A 24403-nucleotide genomic window follows, 5' to 3' on the forward strand; every position below is an offset into this window, starting at 1 on the left:
TATTGAAGAAGTATGGAGAGAGTGGACAGTGTTGTCTTGTTCCCAAGTTTAGAGGAATTGCATTGAGTTTCTCTCCGTTTAATTTGATGTTGGCTCTTGGCTTGCTGTATGTTGCTTTTATTATGTTGAGGTATGTTCTTATTATCCCTGATTGCTCCAAGATTTTTATCATGATGCCACCCAGTAGCTCTCATCCAGCAGCTGGTGGAAGTAGAAGCAGACATCCACAACTAATCACCGAACTGATCTTGAATCCAGATGCAGAGGAATGAAGAGAGAAGGGGTCCAGACTAGGCTAGTGAAACCTACATAAACAGCTGACCTGAGCATCGGGGAATTCTTGCTCTCCAGGCTGATATCTGGGATACCAGCATGGACTGATCTAGACCCCAGGAACATGGGTTTCAGTGAGGAAACCTCAGAAATCTACGGGACCTCCTGTAGTAGTTCAGTACTAATCCCTAGCATAGGTTTGGACTTTGGGAGCACATTCCACATAGAGGAATACTCCCTGAGCCAAGACACACAGGGGTGGCCCTAGGCCCAAAGGATACGATAGACTCTAATGACACCCTATGGAAGGCCTCACCATCCATGGGGAGCAGAAAGGATATGTGATAGGTAGGGTTTTAGTTGGGGGTGGGTGGTAGTTGAGGATGGGAGGGAGAAGGGAACTGGGATTGTCATGTAAAACAATCTTGTTTCTAATTCAAATAAAAAATCTGGAAAAAAATTGTATATAGATACTATCTACCACATAGGCTAGCAATTTTGTCTAGTCTCATTAATATAGACTATGCTAATGTAATGAAGACTATGTAATAGTAAGGTCTTAATACATTACACATATTTATTTCAACTTCCCTTTGAAAGTATACTATTATGGGAACAATGATTGTGTTGTCTAATGTTAATTGTCTACTTAAAAGCATACAGAATACCAAGGAGACAAGCCTCTAGCATACATGTGAGGGAATAATCAAGGCTAATTTCTGAGGTCTGTGAGGGATTGTCTTTACTATTTTATTTGTGGTGGTGAGGCTTATCCCTGTGGAAGGGACCATTTACTGAGAAGGGTATTCTGGACTAAATAATAGGCAGACTGTGAGGGAAGCATTCATTATTTCCTTCTGAGTATAGACATAATGTGACCAGCAGTTTCAAGCTCCTACCTCCTTCACATCTCTAAAGTGAAGGCAATATTCTGAATGGGGAGTTAAAATAGTCCATTTCTTCCATAAGGAGTTTTGGTCAGACAGAACGTTTTCATCACAGCAACTGAGAAGAAATTCCTATAGAAATCAAGCAAACTTTGAAAATACCTGTGTCTTTTAAGAATGGGTTGCAGAGCTGGGCATTGGTAGCACACACCTTTAATCCCAGCTCTTGGGATACAGAGGCAGGTGGATCTCTTTGAGTTCAAGACCAGTCTGGTCTACAAAAGCTAGTTCCAGGATAGGCTCCAAAGCTACACAGATAAACTCTGTCTCAGAAAAAAAATAATGGGTTGCATTATACTGTAGTGAAAGTAATATTCCTAAGATTTTGGCTATGATTTATGGAACCATTAATTGTCACCATGCACTGGCTTAGCTGAACTTCTCTTACAAAACAGAAAACAGGCTCTCATGTGGTAATTGGCTATATTACCCACAGGAAATCAATTTTAAAAAAGGATGATGTGGAACATTAACCGACTTGAGAGATGAAACGGGTAGAGCGATATAGATTTTTAAATGAAAAGTTGAAGAAAATCCTAGTTTTCTGTTTGCCTTAAGCACATTGTTGATAGAATTGTGAAGAGTAAAGACATTTAAAGAAGTTTAAGGACCTAAGGAAGGTCATTCTTGGAAACTAGACACACAAAAATTAATGACAGAAAGCTTAGTTGAAATTTGTCATGTTTCAATGGAAAGTAGCACTAGTTTTAAAAGGGGGAATTGAATATTTCCCTAAACAACTCAAGAAAAATATCAAATGATCAGCCTGGTTTCTTCTTTCTGTTTATGGTGAAATATAAGAATAAAAAGATTAACTGAGGAGGAAATTTACTAAGCTAAAGGAAACTGGAGATTATAAAAAGATCATGGATCCTGAAAGCAGTACCAAATATTTAATCTTAGGCAAACATCAAAAACAATCAATTCTGAAAAGAGGATTAAGATGGTGTGAGAGGGAGCACTTGAATTTGAAAAGATGTCAGAGTTCAGGGCATCAATGTAGGGTATTTTGTGTCTGATAATGTGTTTTCTCTACTATGAAAGATAAAGTAGGTAGAACTGTATAAGGCTCTAGAAGTCATCTTTGAATTAAGCTTTATTGGGAAAAATGACAATGGTCAGGATAATCATAAGTAGCCAACATATGACAAAAGCTACAATTGACAATCATTAAAAGTTCTCCACCTGCTAACACAGCATCTGGAATTTGGGTGAACACTGTGTACTGTAACATCATCTCTAGAAACTGGACACAGTTATATCTTTTGTAGGTGTGTGATGTGTACACAAATAAGTGTGGGTCATGTACAGATGTAAGTGCCAGGCAGTGATATCGAAGAAGGACAATGGGTATCTTGCTTGATCACTGTCCAACTTATTCTCTAGAAAAAGACTTTCTTCCTGAACTTGGAGCTAGGCTGGCATCTAACAAGCAACACAGATTCTCCTGTCCTCACTCAACTCTGATTAGCCCTGGGATTGAGTTATAAGTGGGTGGGCACATACCTGACTTTTTATGTGGTCCTGAAATTTTGAGATAGGGGTGTTATGCTTCCACGGAGAGCTCGCTAAACTGCTGAATTATCTCTCCAGTGCTCAGTTATCATCTGTACTTGTTATACTATTTTTACACTGTAAAAATACAGGGTAGCATATCATAGTAACAAAATAAAAGCTTATTTTATATATAATACCGTATATTATATGTAACATAGTAACTATACACCATACAGATATATGGGTGTGGCCCATCTAAATTACCATTATACTAAATACAGATTTTCACTACATTTTATTATTGTTATCTTACAAAACAGAAAACAGGCTCAAAAGTTTTGAGTAAACTGACCAAGATGCATAACTACCATTTAGTTCCACAATCTGCATTCTACAAGTTATGTTTGTTGGTCAGTTTATTTAAAACTTTTGAACCTGTTTTTTTGTCTTGATTACTCACTTCCAAATAAGGCAATTATCCATAGTATCTGTGTCACCATCTACACTCTGAAACTCCAAGTTCACAAAAAGGACATTGAGAGGGGAAAACGTTGGCTGTGTGCCTCCAGGAAAAAATAATTAAGATATCATTTTGCAAAGGGCCTGAGTTTTCACAGCACCATGCCTGTCTCTTCCCAGAGCTGGCTGACTCTCTAGGCCTGGACTCCCTTTTGAACAGCATAAATTATTAGGAACATAGGATAATTGACAGGGCTGAGAAGAAAAGGAAATAAATAGTCCCAGAATTTGGAGTAAGACCTCTATGGGGAAATGATTTGGTCCTGCAGAGAGCTGCTAAAGGGGCATGTCATCCTGCTGACACTCTCATAAAAAGGTGGGTCAGGGAGCAATCTTCTCAGGGGCCAATACCATCAAAGTGAGAAAGGAAAAGTTGTGTGCTGCAGTGAGATATATTGTGGCAGATAGAAGGAAAATCCTAGACTCCTGAGAACAAGAAGACTATAGAAAAGACCACCAGGATGTGCTGCAAAATCACCCTTATTGACATAGAGTTGGGGTGATTTCTAATGTACTTTGGTGATCCTTGCATATTAGATTATTACCTTCCATATAAAAATGGCAATCTACGGTCCAATGTGAAGTAGGGTGAATTGAAATTGAGGAGCTGTAGGATAGAGAAGGACAGGGGATCAAGCTGGTAGACTCATTGAGACCATGGTTTTTATAAGCTGAGTTCAACCCTTGTTTCTGCTACCCATAAATAAATAAGAATAAACAAATATCACTTTCTTTCTTAGGCAGTAAAGGGGGGACATGATGAGAAGCACTTAAATTCTGACACAGAACCAAAAAAGCCATGCCTATGTGTAGGGCATGCTGTAGACATGCCTGCGTAGGGGCTGGCTACCAGGATGACATAGGGAAGGTTTAAGAGTGAGGGATGCTCAGGTGGTGGCTTCCTGCTTTTTTTTTCATCTTGGGCTTGCTGTACTTACTGATGCCCCGCCACCTGGCTAGGTCACTCTGTAAGTAAGGCTTTTCCCTATTAAATTCCCTTGTATTTTTACCTGGCTCCATATTGGTAATTTCCCACATTATCTGGTTGTCAGGAGGAGGTTATTATAAACCTAGGCCCCATTTGAGGGAGCCTTTGGGTCCCACCGGGAGCAGGAAAGCGCCCTTTCTCCACAGGTGCTTCTGGCTTGCTGATGACCTGGTGCATCACACAAGCACATTTCTGCTGCCACTGAGCCACTCAGAACAGTCTACTCAGATGGGAGAGTTCCACAGACTTCCCCATGGTTTTACAGCTGAAGATTCTAGCTGCGTGCACAGGACTGGCCCAGATTTCAGCCTACCCATGCCTAGAGACCTCCTGCCCTTGAGCCGTGTAGGCCTCGGGAGTAGGCCTCAGCATTCAGCAGGGTCCATGGCTTCCCCTGGCTCCAGCAGCCTTAAAGCCATGCCTCTCTCAGTGGTTGCGACTGCACGTACACATCCAGCTAAAGCACAGCTGCCTGTGTGACCTCAGCTCCACCACCACTGATGCCTGACCAACCACTGACAAACACCATGCGGACCTGCTGAATGCCTGTGACACCTGCTGGTCAAAGATAGTTACTACATTTGGAGTAGCAATCATGAGGTAATATCATAGCAGAATATCTATCTATCATTTGCCAAAATTGGTAATATTTTAGCTTACTACATGAATTCAATGTTTGAGGAGGATGCTAATCTGCCAATTACCTGCCTTTAAATAGTTATGGCAGCTAGCCTGGTAGTACAAATAACATTACTAGCCAGAACCCTCAGGAACAGGGACAAAGATAACCTTACCACCTGCTTACAGGAAATAACTGCTTTACACAATGAGGTTTTGGAGAACAGATTAGGTCAGGCCACAATTGTGCAGCAGGTTGGATGATAACCTTGGCTCTGTGTCCAATACGCTAAAGACAGAGCTGTCTGTTAACCAAGATGAAATGCAGTGTATTGATGATACTATAAAACACAGAGAGATCCTCCATGTCTGAGGCATTAGAGGATAGGCTGTCAGAGGACTGTGACAAACTAAAGAATATCTGTAGCCAGCTAGAAACTCAGATAGGGTTTGTGTCCCAGAAATTAGATGCAAAACTGCAAAATACCCAGGATAAGGTTGCAGAATTGGACAATGCCATTCAATCAATTATTAAAGCATCTAAGGTAGCAGATCACAAATTTGAGTCTAGATTCAAATGTTTGGAAGATAATTTACAGAACAGGGCTGACAGATTAGATAGGTCGATGGCTGAGGACTCAAAATCAGCAAATCATGACCTCAAATATAGACTCCAGTACCTAGAAGGCAGTTTCCATACCATCCAGATGCTGTCTAAGGATGAGCATGTTAAAGACCTAGAAAAACATGTAGAGGAGCAGTTAGAACAATTTAGAGATTCTCTAACATGCTTGGAATCTTTTATGATACAGGAAATTGAAACTTTTCATGTTTCAATTTCAATGATCAATACTATGCTTAAAGATCATTGGGATGCCTCAGACATAGAATCACTCCAATCCGAGGCACCTACTCCACCCAGGTATCATGACTATTCTTCTAAGGTTGTTACTCACACACCATTAGTGTACACAGCTAATGTGGTAGAAAAATCACCTTCTAAGAAACACCTTCAGGGACAGATGACTATGTATGCCAACCTAAACAGCTGAAGGATCTTAAGAATATTAAAGAATCAGTTGTCTCATATGGTCTCCATAGCCCATACTTAAAACAGCTATTACATTCATAGTCAACCTTTAACAGGGTGATGCCAATGGACTGGGAAAGACTGCTGGCAGCTGTACTTGAGAATTCATGTCAAATCCAATGGAAGGCATTGGTCAGGGAATAGGTGAAGCTCCTGGAGCATTAAGGAATAAAGGATGGTTAAAACGCCCCCCCCAGATAAGATTCTTGGTGAGGGTATTTATGCTAACCCACAGGCTCAGGCTGAATATGACTACCATATACTGTCCCTATGCAGGAAAGCACATTAAATGCCTGGGATAAGGTCCCTGATCCAGGAGAACACCTAGAAGCTTATACCAGAATAGAACAGGGACCTACAGAACAGTTCCAAGACTAAGTTACAAAGTTACAAAGGTTAACTAGGGCAGTAGAATTGCAGGTAACAGATCCAGAAAAAAGACAATCAATTATATATACAATAGCTTATGAAAATGCAAACCCAATATGCAAAAGAATACTTTTGCCTTTAAAGATCAGATCAGCTCTGCTAGCAGAATAGGTGTTGCAGACAGCTAACATTGCCTATAATGTGCAAGATACTGGAGCTTGGGTAGGAGAAACCATCTCGAAAGGTTTAAAAAGGCAACAGGAGATTAAAAGTTCTAGCAGTGAGGATGCAAGGGCTTGGGAAGGAGAAGCACCTTACAGAGGTCAGCATAGGTACCAAAAGGCCAGATTTTATCACTACTATGAACCAGAACCTCCGGTAGGAAGAGCCTTTCCAAGGAGACCACAAAGATGCCAGGAACCTAGCAGTTTCAGCTGCGGTAGAATGGGACATATTAAGAGAAATTATAGAAAAAGGAATTCTAACAATGCCTCATACAGAAGGCCATTGCCTTCTGGATTGTGTAGAAGATGTGGCAAGGGCAGACACTAAACCAATGAATGTAGATCGACCAGGGATATGCAAGGAAACCAGATAAGGTCTGGAAAACCTGAGGGGGCCTCAAGAAGTTCCCCCACATTGAGAAAGGTTTCAGTCATTCCCAGTAGCAGTGGAAGACAATCTCTCACAGGACAAATAGATAGTTCTTTGTCTATTGTGAAAAAGGATACTGCTATAGATGGTAGTTTGGATAGCGATGAAGAATCAAATGTGACTGGACAAAATGAGAAACACATATTTTGGGAAACTTCCATTAATGATAAAAGGCCTCAGTTAAAAGTGAATATTAATAATAAAGTTATTATTGGCTTAGTAGACACTGGGGTATGACTATTATTACCCAAAAGTCTTGGCCTCAAAAATGGCCTCTTAGAGAGGCGAATATACAAATTTAGGAATTGGAACTCTATCTAGAGTTCGACAGAGTGTTCACTCAGTGGCCTGCATTGGACTGGAAGGACAGAAAGGAAGACTGAAACAATACGTGGCAGATATAGCTATAAATCTCTTGGGTCATGATCTCTTATAGCAATGGAATACTAAGATTAATATTCCTCCAGTGTCGGATACAAATTATGCACAATCTTTAGATAATAGAAAATATCTGGTAAGATGCTATGGAAAATGGTTACAAACCATCCAGACTGTACAGAAATTAGGTACAAATGATAGACCTTCAGAGGAGCCAAAGGCCCTGCCATTGAAATAGTGTACAGATGAACCAGTTTGGGTAGGACATGGCCTATGACCTCTGAGAAGCTAGAGCCTTTAGAAAAGTTACTACAGAGCCGGGTGTTGGTGGCAAATGCCTTTAATGCCAGCACTCAGGCGGTAGAGGCAGGTGGATCTCTATGAGTTTGAGGCCATTCTGGTCTCCAGAGCTAGTGCCAGGATAGGCTCCAAAGCTACATAGAGAAACCCTGTCTCAAAAAACCAAAAGAAAGAAAGAAAGAAAGAAAGAAAGAAAGAAAGAAAGAAAGAAAGAAAGAAAGAAAGGAAAAGAAAAGTTTGTACATCAACAGCTAGAGGCTGGACATATAGAGGAATCTACCAGCCCTTGGAATTCTCCTGTATTTGTTATCAAAAAGAAGTCAGGTAAGTGGAGAATGCTTACAGACCTGAGAGCCATAAATAATTTAATGCAACCAGTGGGCTCTCTACAGCCTGGAATACTGTTGCCTTCCTTGATACCTAAAGGATGGCTGATCATAGTCATTGATCTGAAAGGTTGTTTTTTCACAACACCATTACAGGAAAATAATAGAGAAAAATTTGAATTTACTGTACCAACTCTTAATAATTCACATCCAGTTAGGAGATATCAGTGGAGGGTTTTGCCACAAGGAATGCTAAATGCTAAATAGTCCTACTTTGTGTCAGCACTTTGTACAGCAACCATTGGAAATATTTTGTAAGAAATTTTCACAAGCTCTTGTTTATCATTACATGGATGACATTCTTTTATCAGATTCTAATAAGGAAACTTTGGAACGTATGTTTGAAATGGTGAAGGAAGTTCTGCCTCACTGGGGGTTACAGATTGCCCCACAAAAGATACAAAGAGGAGATTCTATTAACTATTTAGGTTACAAGATAGACTTACAAAGAATCAGACCTCAAAAGGTACAAATTAGAAGGGATTGTTATCAAACTCTTAATAGTCTTCAGAAGCTACCAGGGGAAATTTCTCAATTATAGACGATTATTGGTGTAGAAGGACATGACTTAAAGCATTTAAAAATGGCCCTTAAAGGTGATAAGGACCTAAACAGTCCCAGAATAATATTTCTGCTGAGGCAGAAAAAGAATTACAATGGGTAGAAAACAGAATATTGGATTTACATGTAGATCAGATAAACCTTAATTTAGACTGTATTCTGGTTATCTTGCCATCCAGAGAATACCCTTCTGGGATTCTGATGCAGAGGGAAGACATCATATTGGAGTGGATATTTCTGCCATATAAGCAAAATAAAAAGTTAAAGACCTATATAGAAAAGATTTCTGATTTGACTCTAAAGGGCAAATTAAGACTCTGTCAACTGACTGGAAAAGATCCAACAGAAATTATAGTACCTTTAACTAATGAGGAAATTTCCTCCTTATGGAAGGATAATGAATATTGGCAAGTAGCTCTTACTGACTTTTTGGGAACGATTAGCAAAAATTATGCCAAAACTGACAAAATTAAATTCATAAAACGACAGTCTGGATTCTTCCACATATTGTAAGACATACTCCCATTTTTGGAGTTCTTACCTTCTACACTGATGCCAACAAATCAGGTAAGGCATGTTATAAAGCAAGTGAGGTAACTAAAGTAGTTCAAAGTCCATATACATCTGTACAGTAGGCAGAATTATATGTAATTCTCATGGTACTCATGGATTTTACAGAACCTCTTAATATAGTTACTGATTCCCAATATGCAGAGAGAGTCATGTTACACATTGAGACTGCAGATTTTGTTCCTGATAATACAGAATTAACTTCTCTGTTTTTACAATTATAGGAAACAATCAGAAACAGAAATAATCCTATATACATTACATATATCAGATCCCATACGGGTCTGCCAGGCCCACTAGCACAAGGCAATGATGAGATTGATCGTTTATTAATTGGAAGTGTGCTAGAGGCCTCAGAATTCCATAAGAAACATCTTGTAAATAGCAAAGGTTTGAAAAAGGACTTCTCCATCACTTGGCAACAAGCCAAGGAGATAGTGAGAAACTGTCCTACTTGTTCCTTTTATAGTCAAACTCCATTGCCAGCAGGTTGTAATCCTAAGGGCATTCAGAGAAATGAGGTTTGGCAGATGGATGTCTTTCACTTTGCAGAATTTGGAAATTTAAAATATGTGCATCATATTATAGACACATTCTCAGGGTTTCAATGGGCTACTGCTCTTAACTCTGAAAAAACTTATTCTGTTATTACACACCTGCTAGTGGTGATGGCAGTTATGGGTATACCTGCACAAATAAAAACTGACAATGCTCTAGCATATGTCTCTAAAAAATTGGGACAGTTTTTCAAATATTATAACATAAAGCATGTAACCAGTATACCACACAATCCTACAGGACAAGCAGTGGTTGAGAGATCTAATAGAACACTTAAGGAGATGCTTCACAGACAATCTTGGAAAGCAACCCCCCCAAACATAGGTTGCATAATGCTTTATTAACACTAAACTTTCTTAATGCCAATGAGAAAGGATAAACAGCTGCAGAAAGACACACTGGACTATGGAGAAAACTGCTGAACTGAATCAGCCAGTATACTTCAAAGAGGTACTAACTTCTGTATGGAAGCCAGCACATGTGTTATGTTGAGGTAGGGTTTTGTATTGGTTTCCACAGGAGAAGAAAAACTTTGGATACCATCAAAGTTGATCAAGATTCGAGTTGAAAGGGAAAAACCTCTTGACAAGTATAAATGACAGGTATATCTCATAAACTAAATAGAAACCTTCCAAAGGAAAGGGAAGTGTTTTGCTTTTATCTTTACAGGAAAATTCACCTCCAAAAGTCAAAGGACACTGCATGGGTAGTTACTTAAGAAGAGAAGGTAGATATAACCATCTAACAAAAGGAACATGCCATACAGTAAACTTTACAGCTGTCTCTCAGAGAACTCTATTTCTTTTTATTTTTCTAGTCCCTATTCATTTAAAACAATGCTGGCTTTAGATGTGGATTTGTCTTTCCTCCTCTAAAATCCAAGCACATTGTTTAAATAAACTTTAGAGTTTCTGTATTGTATCAAGAAACCAATTGATGTAATACAGAATAAGAGAAGAATTTGGGGACTGTCTTTGTCTTTTCTTGGCTCTTTCTTTCAAGGTGTACACCCTCTCATAATTGTTATGCTCCCATGGTGCCTATTCTGGTATACATACTTACACAAGCAAACATTTCTCTGCTAACTCTTATGTTTCAGTTCCACACAGACAATGAAGATCTGCCTGACAGCAATCCCTGGATGCTCTGGAAGAAAACTGGGCCACACCTCCTTGACTGCACTGGATCCTACTTGCTCCATTTCAACTGACACTCTGGCTAGAGCTTCGGTACTGACTTCAATCAAGTTGAGGATTTCAAGCGAGATCTTCAATCAAGCAAATCCCATCTAACATGGACTGGATACAATAAATTCAAGACTTTCACTACACTAACATTTTCTTCCTACAAGACCCCACAAGGCTACCGCCATCCAATTTCAGCAGGAAGTAACTTGGAGAATGCTACACTCCCCTTGCCCCATTGTTGTCACTTAGGATAGTGTATATACCTAGTTAGGGATAGCTTCCTATTGTTTATGGTTGGGATTGGAAGGAGGTGTTCAGGCTTGGACACCTCTTTCAGATGACTTTAGGATTTAGTTGAAATAGTTAGGATTGACATAAGAAGATTGTTGTATCTTCCTATATTTTATTTTTATGATTGTTAATTTTGGATTCTTTACACTGCTAAGTTTTAATCCTCTTTTAGACTAAAAGGGGAATTGTAGGGGATGCTGTAGCCATGCCTGCTTAGGGACTGGCTACAGGTGTGCCAGACCACACCTGGGAGGGCATGGTCAAGGTGATGTAGGGAAGGTTTAAGAGTGAGGAACGCTTATGTGGCAGGACCCCTGCTTTTGATTTCATCTTCAGCTTGCTGTACTTACTGCTGTTCTGCCAGCTGGCTAGGTTGCTCTGTAATTAAGGCTTTTCCCTATTAAATTCTCTTTTATTTTTACCTGGCTCCATATTGGTAATTTCCCACATTACCTATGCACCTCTGAGAATGGGCCCTACCTCTGTGACATTGCAGGTGAATGCCAGGAGGAAAGTAGAGACTCCTGGAAAGAGGTGAATTCATGGGATTTCTTGTCTTAGCTCACTGCAGTGACTTGTCATTTGTGTCCTTCATTGAGAAATGAAGGGCATGGAATGATGATGTTCAATATCTGGTTGGATCTCCCCTGAAAAGCATTAAAGATAATAAGAAACCTATCAGAGAAGTCATAGAGATGCAGATGAGAAAGGCAAAAGGATATCCTGAATCACTCACATTGGGGGATGAAAAGGGAAAGAATTGAGAGAGGAGTTGGGTGACTTACAGAAAATAAGAATCAATGCCTATAGGTGGTACTCCCTAACCAAAGGTACTCTCCTTTAGCTGACTTGTGCGTGTGTCCATAGACTTGTCCAGTCATGTTACACAATGTCCAAGCTTTGTGTCAGTCCTATCATTGTCTATCTTTAAAAAAGGGGTCCTTTCTGAGTGGGTGCCAATGAGAAATGTACAGAAGAAGTCACAAAAGACAAGTGTGCTGCAGCCCTCCACCAACACATATATGATCTCAAATCCCCTTTGGGTACAAAGTCTCCAATGAATTTGCTTTTCAGGGGGTCCAAACAGAACCATATCTCATTACGTCAGCTGCAGCATTCCCTCCTGTTAGGTTTGCATCTTCCCTTGTCTCATGTTCCTAGCAATCTCACTCCTGCCCCTAGGTACCATCTCCCAAACAAAACACCTGCAGGAATCTGATCTTTTGAGACTAAAGTTGCTGTTCACCTCCTCTAGCACTCAACACTGACAATAGTGGTAACTTCAAACAGTGGTCACTTGTGAACCAGCTGTTAAGTTGGAGGCACCACAAGTTGTGTTTCTAATGGTTACATGATTAGTTTTGAAATCCCTGGATTAACCTCTGCTTTCAAAGCAATCTGGAAGTGTCCAATAAGGACAAAAATATTGAAGGTGAGAATGAGAGCCACCTTGGCACATGGAAGCTTTATCTATTAAGGTTCGCTATGAAGAGTGTGTTATCAACTTAGTGCATTCACTTTTATTTTAAATTAAGCATCATAACCTCTGGAATGCCTCTGTCTTCTCAGTGATGCTGAAAGCCAGAATTGAATAGCTTCCATCTTTCTCTCTTTGAACTCCTATCATGTAGACCAGGTTATATTGTGGTAATTCTGTTGTGATCTTCTTCATCTGATTGCTTTAGAATTTTCTTAAAGACACACAAATCAATCTGGGCTTGTATTAGCACTCACTGGGTTGTGTTCTGCCTCCTATGAATATGTATCTTATCTTCCTCAGACTAAGGAATGGCACTGGACACACCTCCACTGGGATTCAATTTTTCTTTAACAGGCTTCTGTATTGCAGGTACTTCTAGTTACAAGAGAGAATTAATGTTTAAACTATAACTTCCTGCAGGATGAAGAAAGCAACTGAAAAGGATGAAGAGGTATTGGAGAGATAATTTGGTGCTTTAGGGCACTTATGTTCCTGTTGAGGTCTCTGACTGAATCCCAATCACCTACATATTGTCTAACAACCATCTTTAACTCTATTTCCAGAGGATTGGATGCCCTCTTTTATCTCCACAGGCACCAAGCACATATTCCCAGTATTCATACTTTACCACAGTAATACAGTTTAATCCATTTTCAGTAGGTTTATCCAGGCTTTGACATCTAGGCACTGGCAACTCACAGAATATCTAAGACCTTTGAAAAATGTCTGAAATAAATGTTACATGTCCACTCAGATATTTTGGGGTATATTGTGTGGATAATCCTACATGAGGCATTGTTGGAAACAGTGATTTAAAATTAATAGATAGATGTCAACTCCAACATTTCATAATTGGAAAAGTCATGATAAATATAGATATCTCTACTTTTTTCTACTCAAAAGAGTTCTAATTTATTATTAAATGAAACTTTTTTGCCCCCAATAAAGTGAAGCATGCCTACTATAGGCTGAGTGTGAGGAATGAAAATAAATTCAGTCACTAAGCTCAACAAGTTTGCATATAGGTAAGAATGCTAGCCAAGGAGAGTCATAGTAGAGCTGGAGACAGCCTAAAGGAGGATGGAACATCAGAGTCAGGGGTAGAGGATGCAGGATATTTCATAGAGGATGTAGCAACATTTCTCTAAGGTTTTAGACTACTGCTGAACAGTCTGAAAGCTCCTCTCTTTTTATTGTCACTGCATTAACAGTAGATAACTAATTAACACTAGGAAGACTATATATATATATATATATATATATATATATATATATATATTCCAATCATCTCCATCTTGGTAAACAAAATCTGTGTTTTTGTTTACCAAGTTTATAATCACTCAGTTTGAAAATAAGGTGTCATTTTTCTTTTTAAGTTTTACACCCATTCCAGTAACAGAATTGTTACAGCATACACTCTTATTCTTAACAACCCACCGAGTCCAGTTTGTGCCACCCTATACCAATGGGTTTGGTGCCATTCACTAGAGCATGGTTGACTTTCCTGGGGCAAGACCCTTAAAAGAAACTGAATCTCCCACTCCCAAAAGGCATAGACTGTCATTAGTTTTTAGTTAGGCTGGGGCACCTGTTCCCCTCCACAAACCATGCTGTAATATTGACTGGCTTGATTGTGTGCTGGCCTTGTGTGGGCAATCACAGTTGCTATGAGTTAACAAGTTTAGTGGTCGTATCATATCCAAAAGACACTGATTTTCTCCAGTCTTCCCTGACTTCTGGCTCTTCCAATCATTCTGCCTCTTCTTATTTGGTGGTTCCCGGTGAAAGGGTATAACATAGATGTCCCATTTATGACCTAGTATATTACCAAAACTTATTATCTTCATTTTGATCAGTTGTGAGTTTCTGCATTAACTTCCATTTGCTGCCCAAAGAAACATCTCTGATGAAGTCTGAGGGCTGCACTAATCTATATGTATAGAGAATTTAGAGGGTGGTTTGATATCTCATGTGCTTAGCCACTAAAATCATCCATTATTGTTTCCCCCTTGGATTCAGGAAATGTTTCATTGGTACTTCAACAGAAGTAAGTCACAATTTCCAGTTTCTTTTTCTTTCTAATTTTGTGTCTTTATTTCCTAACTTAAGATTAGGAAAGCCCATACCTAAATATTTGCTTACAGGAACTGAACCTGTCGCTCCAAATTGAATATCTATGGGGACATTGGAAGACATTTGTCTACCTGAATTCTCTTTTTTTTCATCAATTAAGGATAGGATTGAATCAGTGAGGCAACACATCATGGTTCAAAGAACAAAAGCATACATTTACATCTTGACTCTTCCTCTGTCTAGCATGATGACAGAAGATCCCTTCATTCACTCTCAATCTCATTTACTTTTGCAAAATGTGGATAATAGTATTGAAATCATGGTGTAGCTATGAAAACATTGTGAGGTAATAAATATGAAGTACATGGCATATTGAACAATCCAAATAAATCTCACTTTCATCTCATTTAAGCTCCTAAGTATTATGCCTCATAGCAGTTGGACTGGACCAGACTTGAGCTAACTTCTTAAAACCTAACTTGAGCTAACTTCTAAGGAGCAAACAAAGTGTCAAAAGAATGAGCTTACCCCTCCTCTTTCTGATCCATATACATGCCCAACAATCACATCTATTTTCTTACATTCTTATTTCCTACAAAGTTGTTTGTTTTTAAAGGCATGAATGATGGTCTTTTGACATCACCATCACATGCCAAAATATGATGTCATTTGGTGTTGAAATCACTCACCATCTCCTTTAATACCACTTTTGTTGGCTGGGATGTCTTGGCTATGTCTTAAGTGATTTTATTTAATCCAATGTGTTAGTTAAAAGTTCCTCATAATCCTGGGCTAGTATTGATCTACCTTGAGGATTCTGGAATGGTCCTTTACTTGTTGATTGTAACACAAACTCAAAAACCATCCCCAAATCTTTTAGTATCTGGTAAGGAATATGAATCCAAGTTCAGTGAAGACAAAGGTGCAGTTTGAAATCTTTCCAAAGGTGGAAAAATGCTGAGGGCTCTGTCATTTTTTAGTACTCACAGCCAGGCCTTTGAGACTTTTTTTGGTAGAATACAGAGGGTTAATTTGTATGTGTTCATTGACTAGACACATTCATTATAATTTTCCCTAGAGCATTATCTAGAATAGACTGTGATGCAGCAGAGATGGAGGTAGAATTCAGTTACCAATTAATCCATTCACTCCTGAGTAGTCAACAATCACATACTAAGCATCTAATAACTACTCATCACACAGCCTTTAAGATGAGTAGAAAGAAACAATCCTTCCATCTTGGTCAAAGCAGTTGACTAGAATGATATGACAGAAATAAAGACCAAAGCAGGTGGTCTCTCCAAGAATGCATTGGAGAAACATGAGTTACTTATTATACTTGCAAGTCAAGGGAAAATGAATTGTCAATATTTTCCTTGATTCCTAAAGCCTGATCACTCACAACAGACCTTTATAGAGAGTTCAGAAGCCTCTATCTGCAGCCCAGGACTAAAATAAGACCCTGATCACTCAGCCATCAGCAAAGGTAAAAGTGTGGGGTCACTCCACCTTTGACTTGCAGAAAGAGGATTAAGATCTATGGATGCCCCAGGGTCCCCTGATAGTGATGAGAATCAGAGAGAAAGAGAAGCAGACATAAGGGTAGAGCAGATAGTACAGCAGTAGACAAGTACCTCATAGTCTTTGGTAATGATAATTGGGTCCAATGTTGTAAAGGATAAGAGAGACAAAACACTCCAACAATGGAAGCAACAAGTGTGAGTATCCAGGGCTTAGGACTGACATGGAAGACTAAAGAAATAGAATTCCACATAAGCAAAGGACAAAGTAACAAGTGAGGTAGTCAAAAAGCATAGGAAGTAGCCAGACCATGTGAAACCTACAATGTTTTATACTATTAGGGTACAATGATAGGGCAGTTGGAGTAGTAGTCAACAAGACAGGACATAAACATAATCCCATGAAGTTCACCGACAAAAGCCTCACTTATACTAGATTTTAGAGGGCTGGCTGAGCTAGAAAAATGTCATGATTGTGGAGAGTTAGAATGTTGTCGATCCTCCTCTTCCCTTCTCTTTCTCCTAACTCCCTCTCCTCTTACCCCATGCTCCCAATTTGCTTAGGAGATGAGGGAGCAGGAAGGTTGAGTTGGAGGAAGAATAGAGGAGAGCAAGAAAAGAGATACCATAATAGAGGAAGCCATTATAGGTTTAGATTTAAAGAGAAATCTGGCACTAGAGAAATGTTCAGAGATTTACAAGGGCGATTCCAACTAACAATCTAAGCAATAGTGGAGAAGCTACCTTAAATGCCCTTCCCCAACAATGAGATTGATGACTACCTTATATGCCATCCTAGAGCCTTCATCCAGTAGCTGATGGAAGCAGAAGCAGACACACACAGCTAAACACTGTACTGAACTCCTGGAATGTAGTTGAAGAGAGGGAGGAGTGATGAGCAAAGGGGTCAAGACCAGACTGGTGAAACCCACAGAAACAGCTGACCTGAACAAGGAGGAGTTCATGGACTTCAGACTGATAGCTGGGAAACCAGCATAGGACTGATCCAGATCCACTGAATGTGGGTATTAGTGAGGAAGCCTGGGCAATCTATGGGGCCTCTGGTAGTGGATCAGTATTTAACCCTGGTATATGAATGGAATTTGGGAGTCCATTCCTCATACAGGGACACTTCTTCAGCCTAGACACACAGGGGAGGGACTAGACCCTGCTCCAAATGACATGACAGACTTTGAAGTTCCCCCATGGAAGGCCTCACCTTCTGTGGAAAACAGAAAGGAGATGGGATAGGGGGTTAGTGGGAGCAGGGGAGGGAGAGGGAACTGGCATTGACATGTAAAACAAGTTTGTTTCTAATTTAAATAAAAAAATTGAAAAAAAATGAATGTTCCTAATCAAGAGCCAAATTATCTTGGACTATGTTAGTCCCCTTTTGGCCACTCATTGCTTACCTTTGGATCTGATCTTTGGGATGAAAGAAAATTTCATAAAATGTTATTAACAAGCAACTAACTGCAACCAACTCAAAAGCTAAAAGGCATTATTAGAAAGGCTCCTGAGACCTAGAATAAAGTTTATATGCTTTGCTATAACCTGCCCACCTGATCCCCACCAACACATCTGGTAAGTGCCTTGATTTGTGACTTCCTGTTTTTTTTTTTTTAATAACTGTAAAAACTGCAGGAAAATCTTCTGTGTTGGAACAGATCATCCACATCAACCTGAATCCACATCCCTAGCTTGTAATTACTCAAATTTGACTCAGAACAAACTCTTATTCCCTTTCAATTGAAGGCTGTGTTTCTCTTTGACACCAGTCATGGAATTAAGAATTTTTACCCATGCAATGGATTATTTCATGTGTTGACCTAACTTGGCAGTAGGATGCCCAGATAGCTGGTTGGACATTATCCCTGGACATGTCAGTGACTTTGCTTGAGGAAAACACTAGTTTTTAAACTGCCAAACTGACTCAGACTGACAGCCCTACATATAAGGTGTCATTTTATTCACCAAGGACATGGACTGAGCTACAAGGCAGTGTAAGGCTACATTTGCCATCCCTTGGATTGCTGGGATTGACTAAGAATCCTGGCCTTCTGCCCCTCTCTTAGTTCATGGACTCAGGACTCAGACTGAAATCTATGCTGTTGGCTTTCAAGGTCTCTCTGGCCTTTCAATTGCTCAGCTCATTTCCTGGGTCTCCAATTTTCAATGTGCAGGTTATAAGACCCCCCAACGCCTCCATAATCCTGTCAACTGTCTGTCTTTCTGCCCCCCCTCTCTCTCTCTGTTTTTTCTCTCTCTGTGTGTGTGTGTGTGTGGGTGTTGGCTCTATTTCTTTGGCAAAGAAAATACTCCAGTATATAGTGGGAAATGGTATTGGTGGCATTGCTGTTCCCTTCACCGTAGTTAAAACCTGGTGAAATGAAGATTGTTGAAAAGTCCTAAGGTAAGTTGGATGCTTGCTTTTTTTGTTGTTGTTTTTGTTTCTGTTTTCTGATTTTTTTAATTAATAATCAAGTGGACAAATGTCTCCTGCCAAGGTTCTATTTTGGTACTGTATTTTAAAAGTGATCTGAAATAGTGTTAATAAAATTAAACAATTTGCAGTTGAATATCACAAAATTGTCTCTATGAGCCTAGAATCCAAATCCAAATTTGCAAACAAGCAAGTTCAGAATTTTTCCCTTTTTCTAACACCCTGTATATAGAACATCTTCTGTGAACTAGCCAGAAGGAGAAAAAAATACAGCTTTACAACACATGTAGCCTGGAAGGCAAGGAAAGAAACCCAGAGTCACAACACATGTAGCCTGGATGACAAGAAAAGAAACATTTAAGCTGTTATGCAAACAAGTTTCATTCCAATTATGACTTTCCTTTCTGTCACAACCAATTATTATCACTAGTGATATGGTCATTTCTTGTTAAGTTAATTGGATGATCTCCTTTCATATTTTCCCCTAGTGTTTTCCCTTCTGATTGCTTTTGGTTGTGAGTTGTACTGTAGTGTTGTTGTTGATTTTCCTGCTGTAGCCAGCACCATGAAGTGGCTTTTACATGGCCATAAAATAAAATGAATGTGCACAGGAAAAGGAGCTTTGCTCCAAGTCAAGTATTGGACAGTTTAGTTCTCTCTGCACTCAGCTTCACAAAAGAAGACCTGTCTGAGTGACCTGTTTATGTTCAGTGCTTAAGACACAGTGACCATTGACTAGGTGACATCTCCCATGCCTGTCCTCATCTCCTTTCAGCTGACCAACAAGGGAATAAAAAGCCAGCTTAATCTTGCCATGTGACACTGGGAGGAATGGTGATCTCCGGATACTTTAATGGGCTAATTGTAGTATTACATGGAGGGAATCTGGCCACCATAGCAAAGCTGGGTACCTTTCCCCACCTACATGATGCTATTAGGATGGGCTATTGAGTCACCATTAACAAAAATGTTTCCTGAAAGGGCTTAGGTATACCTACTATGTGGGTGTTCAGTTGGTTTTGAGTAGTGTTCACACTACCAGGCTGGTTCCCTTGTTACTGTTATTTCATGTTGTCTTGTGTTGTTCTCTATTTCTTCTAAAAGTTGGCCCTGAGTTTCAAAATTATAGTCAGCATGATAATTAAAAAAAAACAAGACAAATTTATTGCTGCCAGCTAAACAACTCACATGTTCAGACTTTACCCAATATCATTCCTACCGTTTCCTCAAAGGAATGGTTATGTCTGTCTTAATATATGCTCTTTACCTTTAAGTACCAACTCCTTATGGTAAGGAGTTTTCTTTGCTATGTTCTGGTCACAATTGTTCAACTCTGTTTTAAGGTTGACAGTCCCAGTGCATTTCCCTTGTGATTTATCTCTTATGTGCAGCAGGTGCTCAGCAAATGCCTTTTAGTATAAAGTGTTAAGTGATAAACTCAACACACTAGAGCACAGAAGATGATACAGCACTGTGTCATCTACATGTACACATTTTTTTGCAAATTCAGTCAGTCATCAAATATTTCTGAGGTATACCATTAAGGAGTGAAAGCCAAAGATAGTAGTAGACATATAGATGTCTGGGACAATAGCAATATGAATGTACAATGTCCCCCAAAGTCTTATGTACTTGAACTATTGCTCCCTTGATGTTAATACTATTCTGGGGGGCAGTGGAACCTTTAGGATGTAGAATCTAGATAGAGAAAGCAGTTTTGAGGGACACATCCTAGGGTGTATAGTAAGAACACTGTCCTGTTATCTCTGTTTCCTGATCCATCCAGATGTAAGCAAGAAACTGTTTTCCATTCCTGCAACCACAGCCTCAAGCCGCTTCTCTGCTGTGAAGGACTGTGTGCCATAAAACAGCGAATAAAAATGGCCAACCTCCCTTAGTTTTCATCTAATCTGGTCCTGTGAAATAGCAATAAGAAAAATCACTAATGTTTTTTTGGTTATTGTAAATTTACCTGTTTTGGTTGAACATTATTTTTATAAATCACACACACACACACACACACACACACACACACACACACACACACACACACACACAGTTTTTTGATAAGTACAATAACCATATTAACAACTTCCTCCTGGATATTTTTTTTTAATCAATCCATCCTTCTAAAATAGAAAACCATTCATTGTAACAGACAGTTTGGGAAAGGCTCAACATAGGGCAGATAAGTGGAATTGTCAAAGGGAGGTCACCATGCTGCAGAGAAAACAGATGTCCTGTCCAGAGAGAAAGAAAATATGTAGGAATGGTTATGTCTGTCTTAATATATGCTCTCTACCTTTAAGTACCAATGTTAGTCCTCACAAACTTCAATATTTTTGGTTTTTGTTTTAAGATTCTAAGAGCCTTTGCTATTCAAATATGTTGCATCAGGCCCCCTACTTAAGTCACTCATGTTAGCAACAACACATTCCTCATATATGTTACTATGGCAGCAGTTCTCAATCCATAGGGCATGATGCCTTTGGGGGCTGCATATCAAATATCACTAATATCAGATATTTATATTATGATTCATAACAGTAGCAAAGTTATGGTTATGAAGAAGCAATGAAAATAATTTTGTGGTTGAGGTCACCACAACATGAAGAACTGTACTAAAGGATCAAAGCACTAGGAAGGTTGAGGACCTTCCTGAACTATAGTCAATTCCAAAAACTTCTGTGTCTTAAGAGAAAGCACATGACAGAACTAAGTAGTTCAATAGTCATATATTTTTGTCTTCCGTAAGTTTCTGACTACATCCAGAACCACAAGAATCAAGCTGATACCACACCTTTATAAAATTATCTAGTAAATCCCAATGTGATGGTGAAAAGATAATTCAGGACCATATAAATGAGTTGCCATGTGAGCTGCATTCTGTGTTCAAAAGCTGTACAAACTCTAGGTAGAGAACAAGACATTCTCCCCAACCCCCACCTGAGAATCTTCCTACCACTGACAACAGCCAGAGGATGATTCACAAACACATAACTGACCAATGTGCTGAGAGCAGGTGATGTTAAGTTGTCTATTCTTAAATAACTCTAAGCCCTCTTCTAGGGCTCATGGAATATTGCAGAAGACAGGGAAGTGCAGGGGATATTGTAACAATGCCTGCTAGGGGCTGGCTACAGGTATGCCTGACTAAGCCTGTGAAGGAGTGGTCAGGGTGATGTAGGGAAGGTGTAAGAGTGGGGGACGCACACGTGGAACTCTCTTCTTCAGTTTCATCTTCGGCTTGCTGTACTTACTCCTGCCCTGCCAGCTGGCTAGATCGCTCTGTAAGTAAGGCTTTTCCCTAATAAATACCCCTATATTTTTACTTAACTCTGTATTGGTAAATTCTCACATTAGGGAAGAAATAATACAAGAGCCAGGTGATAGGGCAATATACAGCAAACACAGTGGTTGTAACACAGCCACTGTACTCATGAACTCACTGTAGCTGTGAGCCCATCTACATTTCATCATGTGTGTCTAAGATATATAGTTCAGTCATCTCTAACTTGTTGAGTAAGATTCTTTTGGATATACTGCTTTGATCTTGCTTTACTATATCTAAAATTCTGAAGATTATAGAGCCAAAAATCAAGGTACCTACATATTAAGTATGTACTGTGTAACATCTTTCTTGTATGCAATAATATTTCTTGATTTATTTTCACAAAGCTGAAAAAGAGACATGTTACAATAAGTGTTTCCTCCAAAAGCTTCCAAGCCCCACTGCCACGTGTGCACTTTAAGACAGCAGCTCGCCTGAGTTAGGGCCCAAATGAATACACAGAAACTTGTATTAGGTACAATGCTGCTTGGCCAATGACTAGGATTCTCATCTGTTATCTCAGTCTTAATTATCATAAATCTATATATTTTATAAGATTTATCTTATAGAGAATGCCTTTCGCTGGCACCCTTTCATGCAGGTGGCTCACATGGCGCCACTGGAGGAGGAAGGAGAGACACACTATCTTAACATCTCTTCTTACAAGATGACTAATTCTACTAATGAGGGTTCAGCTTTCATAGCCTTACTAATGTCCAATGGCCTTACTTATAAATGTCACAAAGGGCACTTACAAGAATTTGAAAAGAGCATAGCAGGCAATGTGTTCTTCTAAGGGAATATACGATCCATGAGCTTTGCACATGAAAATGCATTCATTCTGTCTGGTAGTTCAAAAGCTTAACTCATTTCAGTATCAACCCTAAAACATGAAGTTAAAGGTCTCGTCTAAATATCATCTAAATCAGATGTGGGTAAGACTCTTGAGATGTGATTCACTCCCAGGCAATCTTCATCTCCACCTGTGAACCCATGATACAAAACAAGTTATTTGATTCACAAATAGGATGGAGAGATGGTATAAGATCAATATTTCTGTTTTTCAAAAGAAATAAATAAAAGAAAGAATGATCACTCTTCAACATGTTAAAACATAACAATGCAAACTCCATTATCCAAAGGCTCAAGAATAATATCCCTTAGGTCTGCCGAAGGCCGCGGGGGAGATTACTCCATTCTCTTGGTGACTCCATGCCAGTATTTTAGGTGGAATCCATCTGCTGTTGGTAGAAGATAATGGTTCCCCATTTTCCATATTTTGACAATAACCTGTGTGACCTCTACAACACTTTCTGGGATTACTATTCTCCTGTCTTGAAGGATAGTGGCCATTCACATCCATGTAGCTCTAGACTTCTTTCTTATAAAACCTGAGACCAATCTTCCTCTGTCCTATCCCATCTTAGACTACTTCATTTGAAACTGGGTTGTTCCTTTTGTAGTGGCTGACTAGGTACCTGCCTCAGATCCACACTAATGACACACCTCAACTGTCGTATTGCCAGTCTCTGCTTCCAAACATGGTCTTGTTTATAATTTGAAAAGGCTTAAGATTTTCTAAGTCTGTAAATTTTAATCCCCTTTCACTCAACACTTTCACCCTGAATTCACTTATCTCTTCTCATATTTTACTGTTGGTGGTCAGGAAGAACCAAATAGCTCCTCTGACACTCACTAGAAACCTCCTCAGTTGCATATCCGATTTTATTGCTCGAAAGTGCCATGCACAAAACAGCAGACAGTTGACCACAGTTCAGCCAAGCTGTCTCCTTTCTGCCATTTTGTACCAAGGATCATCTTTTTCCATTCTTTAATGTTATATTGCTCATTTTCATCCTGACCTTCCTCAGAATAGTCATTGTCATTCATACTTCTATCAGAATCTCATACCTAGATATTTATGTGTTATCCAAGAAGACAGAAACACTGTCCACATCTTTCTTCTCTTCATTGAACTGTCACCCAATTTGCTTGAAAAGTCTATTAACAGCAATGTCAAGATTTCCCAGGATACATCTCAAGACTTTCATGGGCTTTAACAATTACACAGTTTCTGAGTAACTTTCACAGAGTTAGACATTTGTCACAGCAGTTTTGGCATAGTCACCACTAATGGCTGTTTTATTCTTTCCACCTTTCTGTTACAAATAGTGTATATTAAGTGTCTTAAACAAAAAGCATTATTTTAGAAGTTCTAGAAGACAGGAACATCCAAGATGAGGGTATCATCAGGTCAGTGATGAGAACACGTCAGGTTTCAGACATTTGTCTTCTGCTACCTTCACACAGCTGAGAGGCATCATCAATCTGAGTCTCTTCTTACATGGCCATTGACCCCATTTGTGAGGA

This window comes from Cricetulus griseus (assembly GCF_003668045.3).
Source record: "Cricetulus griseus strain 17A/GY chromosome 1 unlocalized genomic scaffold, alternate assembly CriGri-PICRH-1.0 chr1_1, whole genome shotgun sequence".
Lineage (NCBI taxonomy): Eukaryota > Metazoa > Chordata > Mammalia > Rodentia > Cricetidae > Cricetulus > Cricetulus griseus.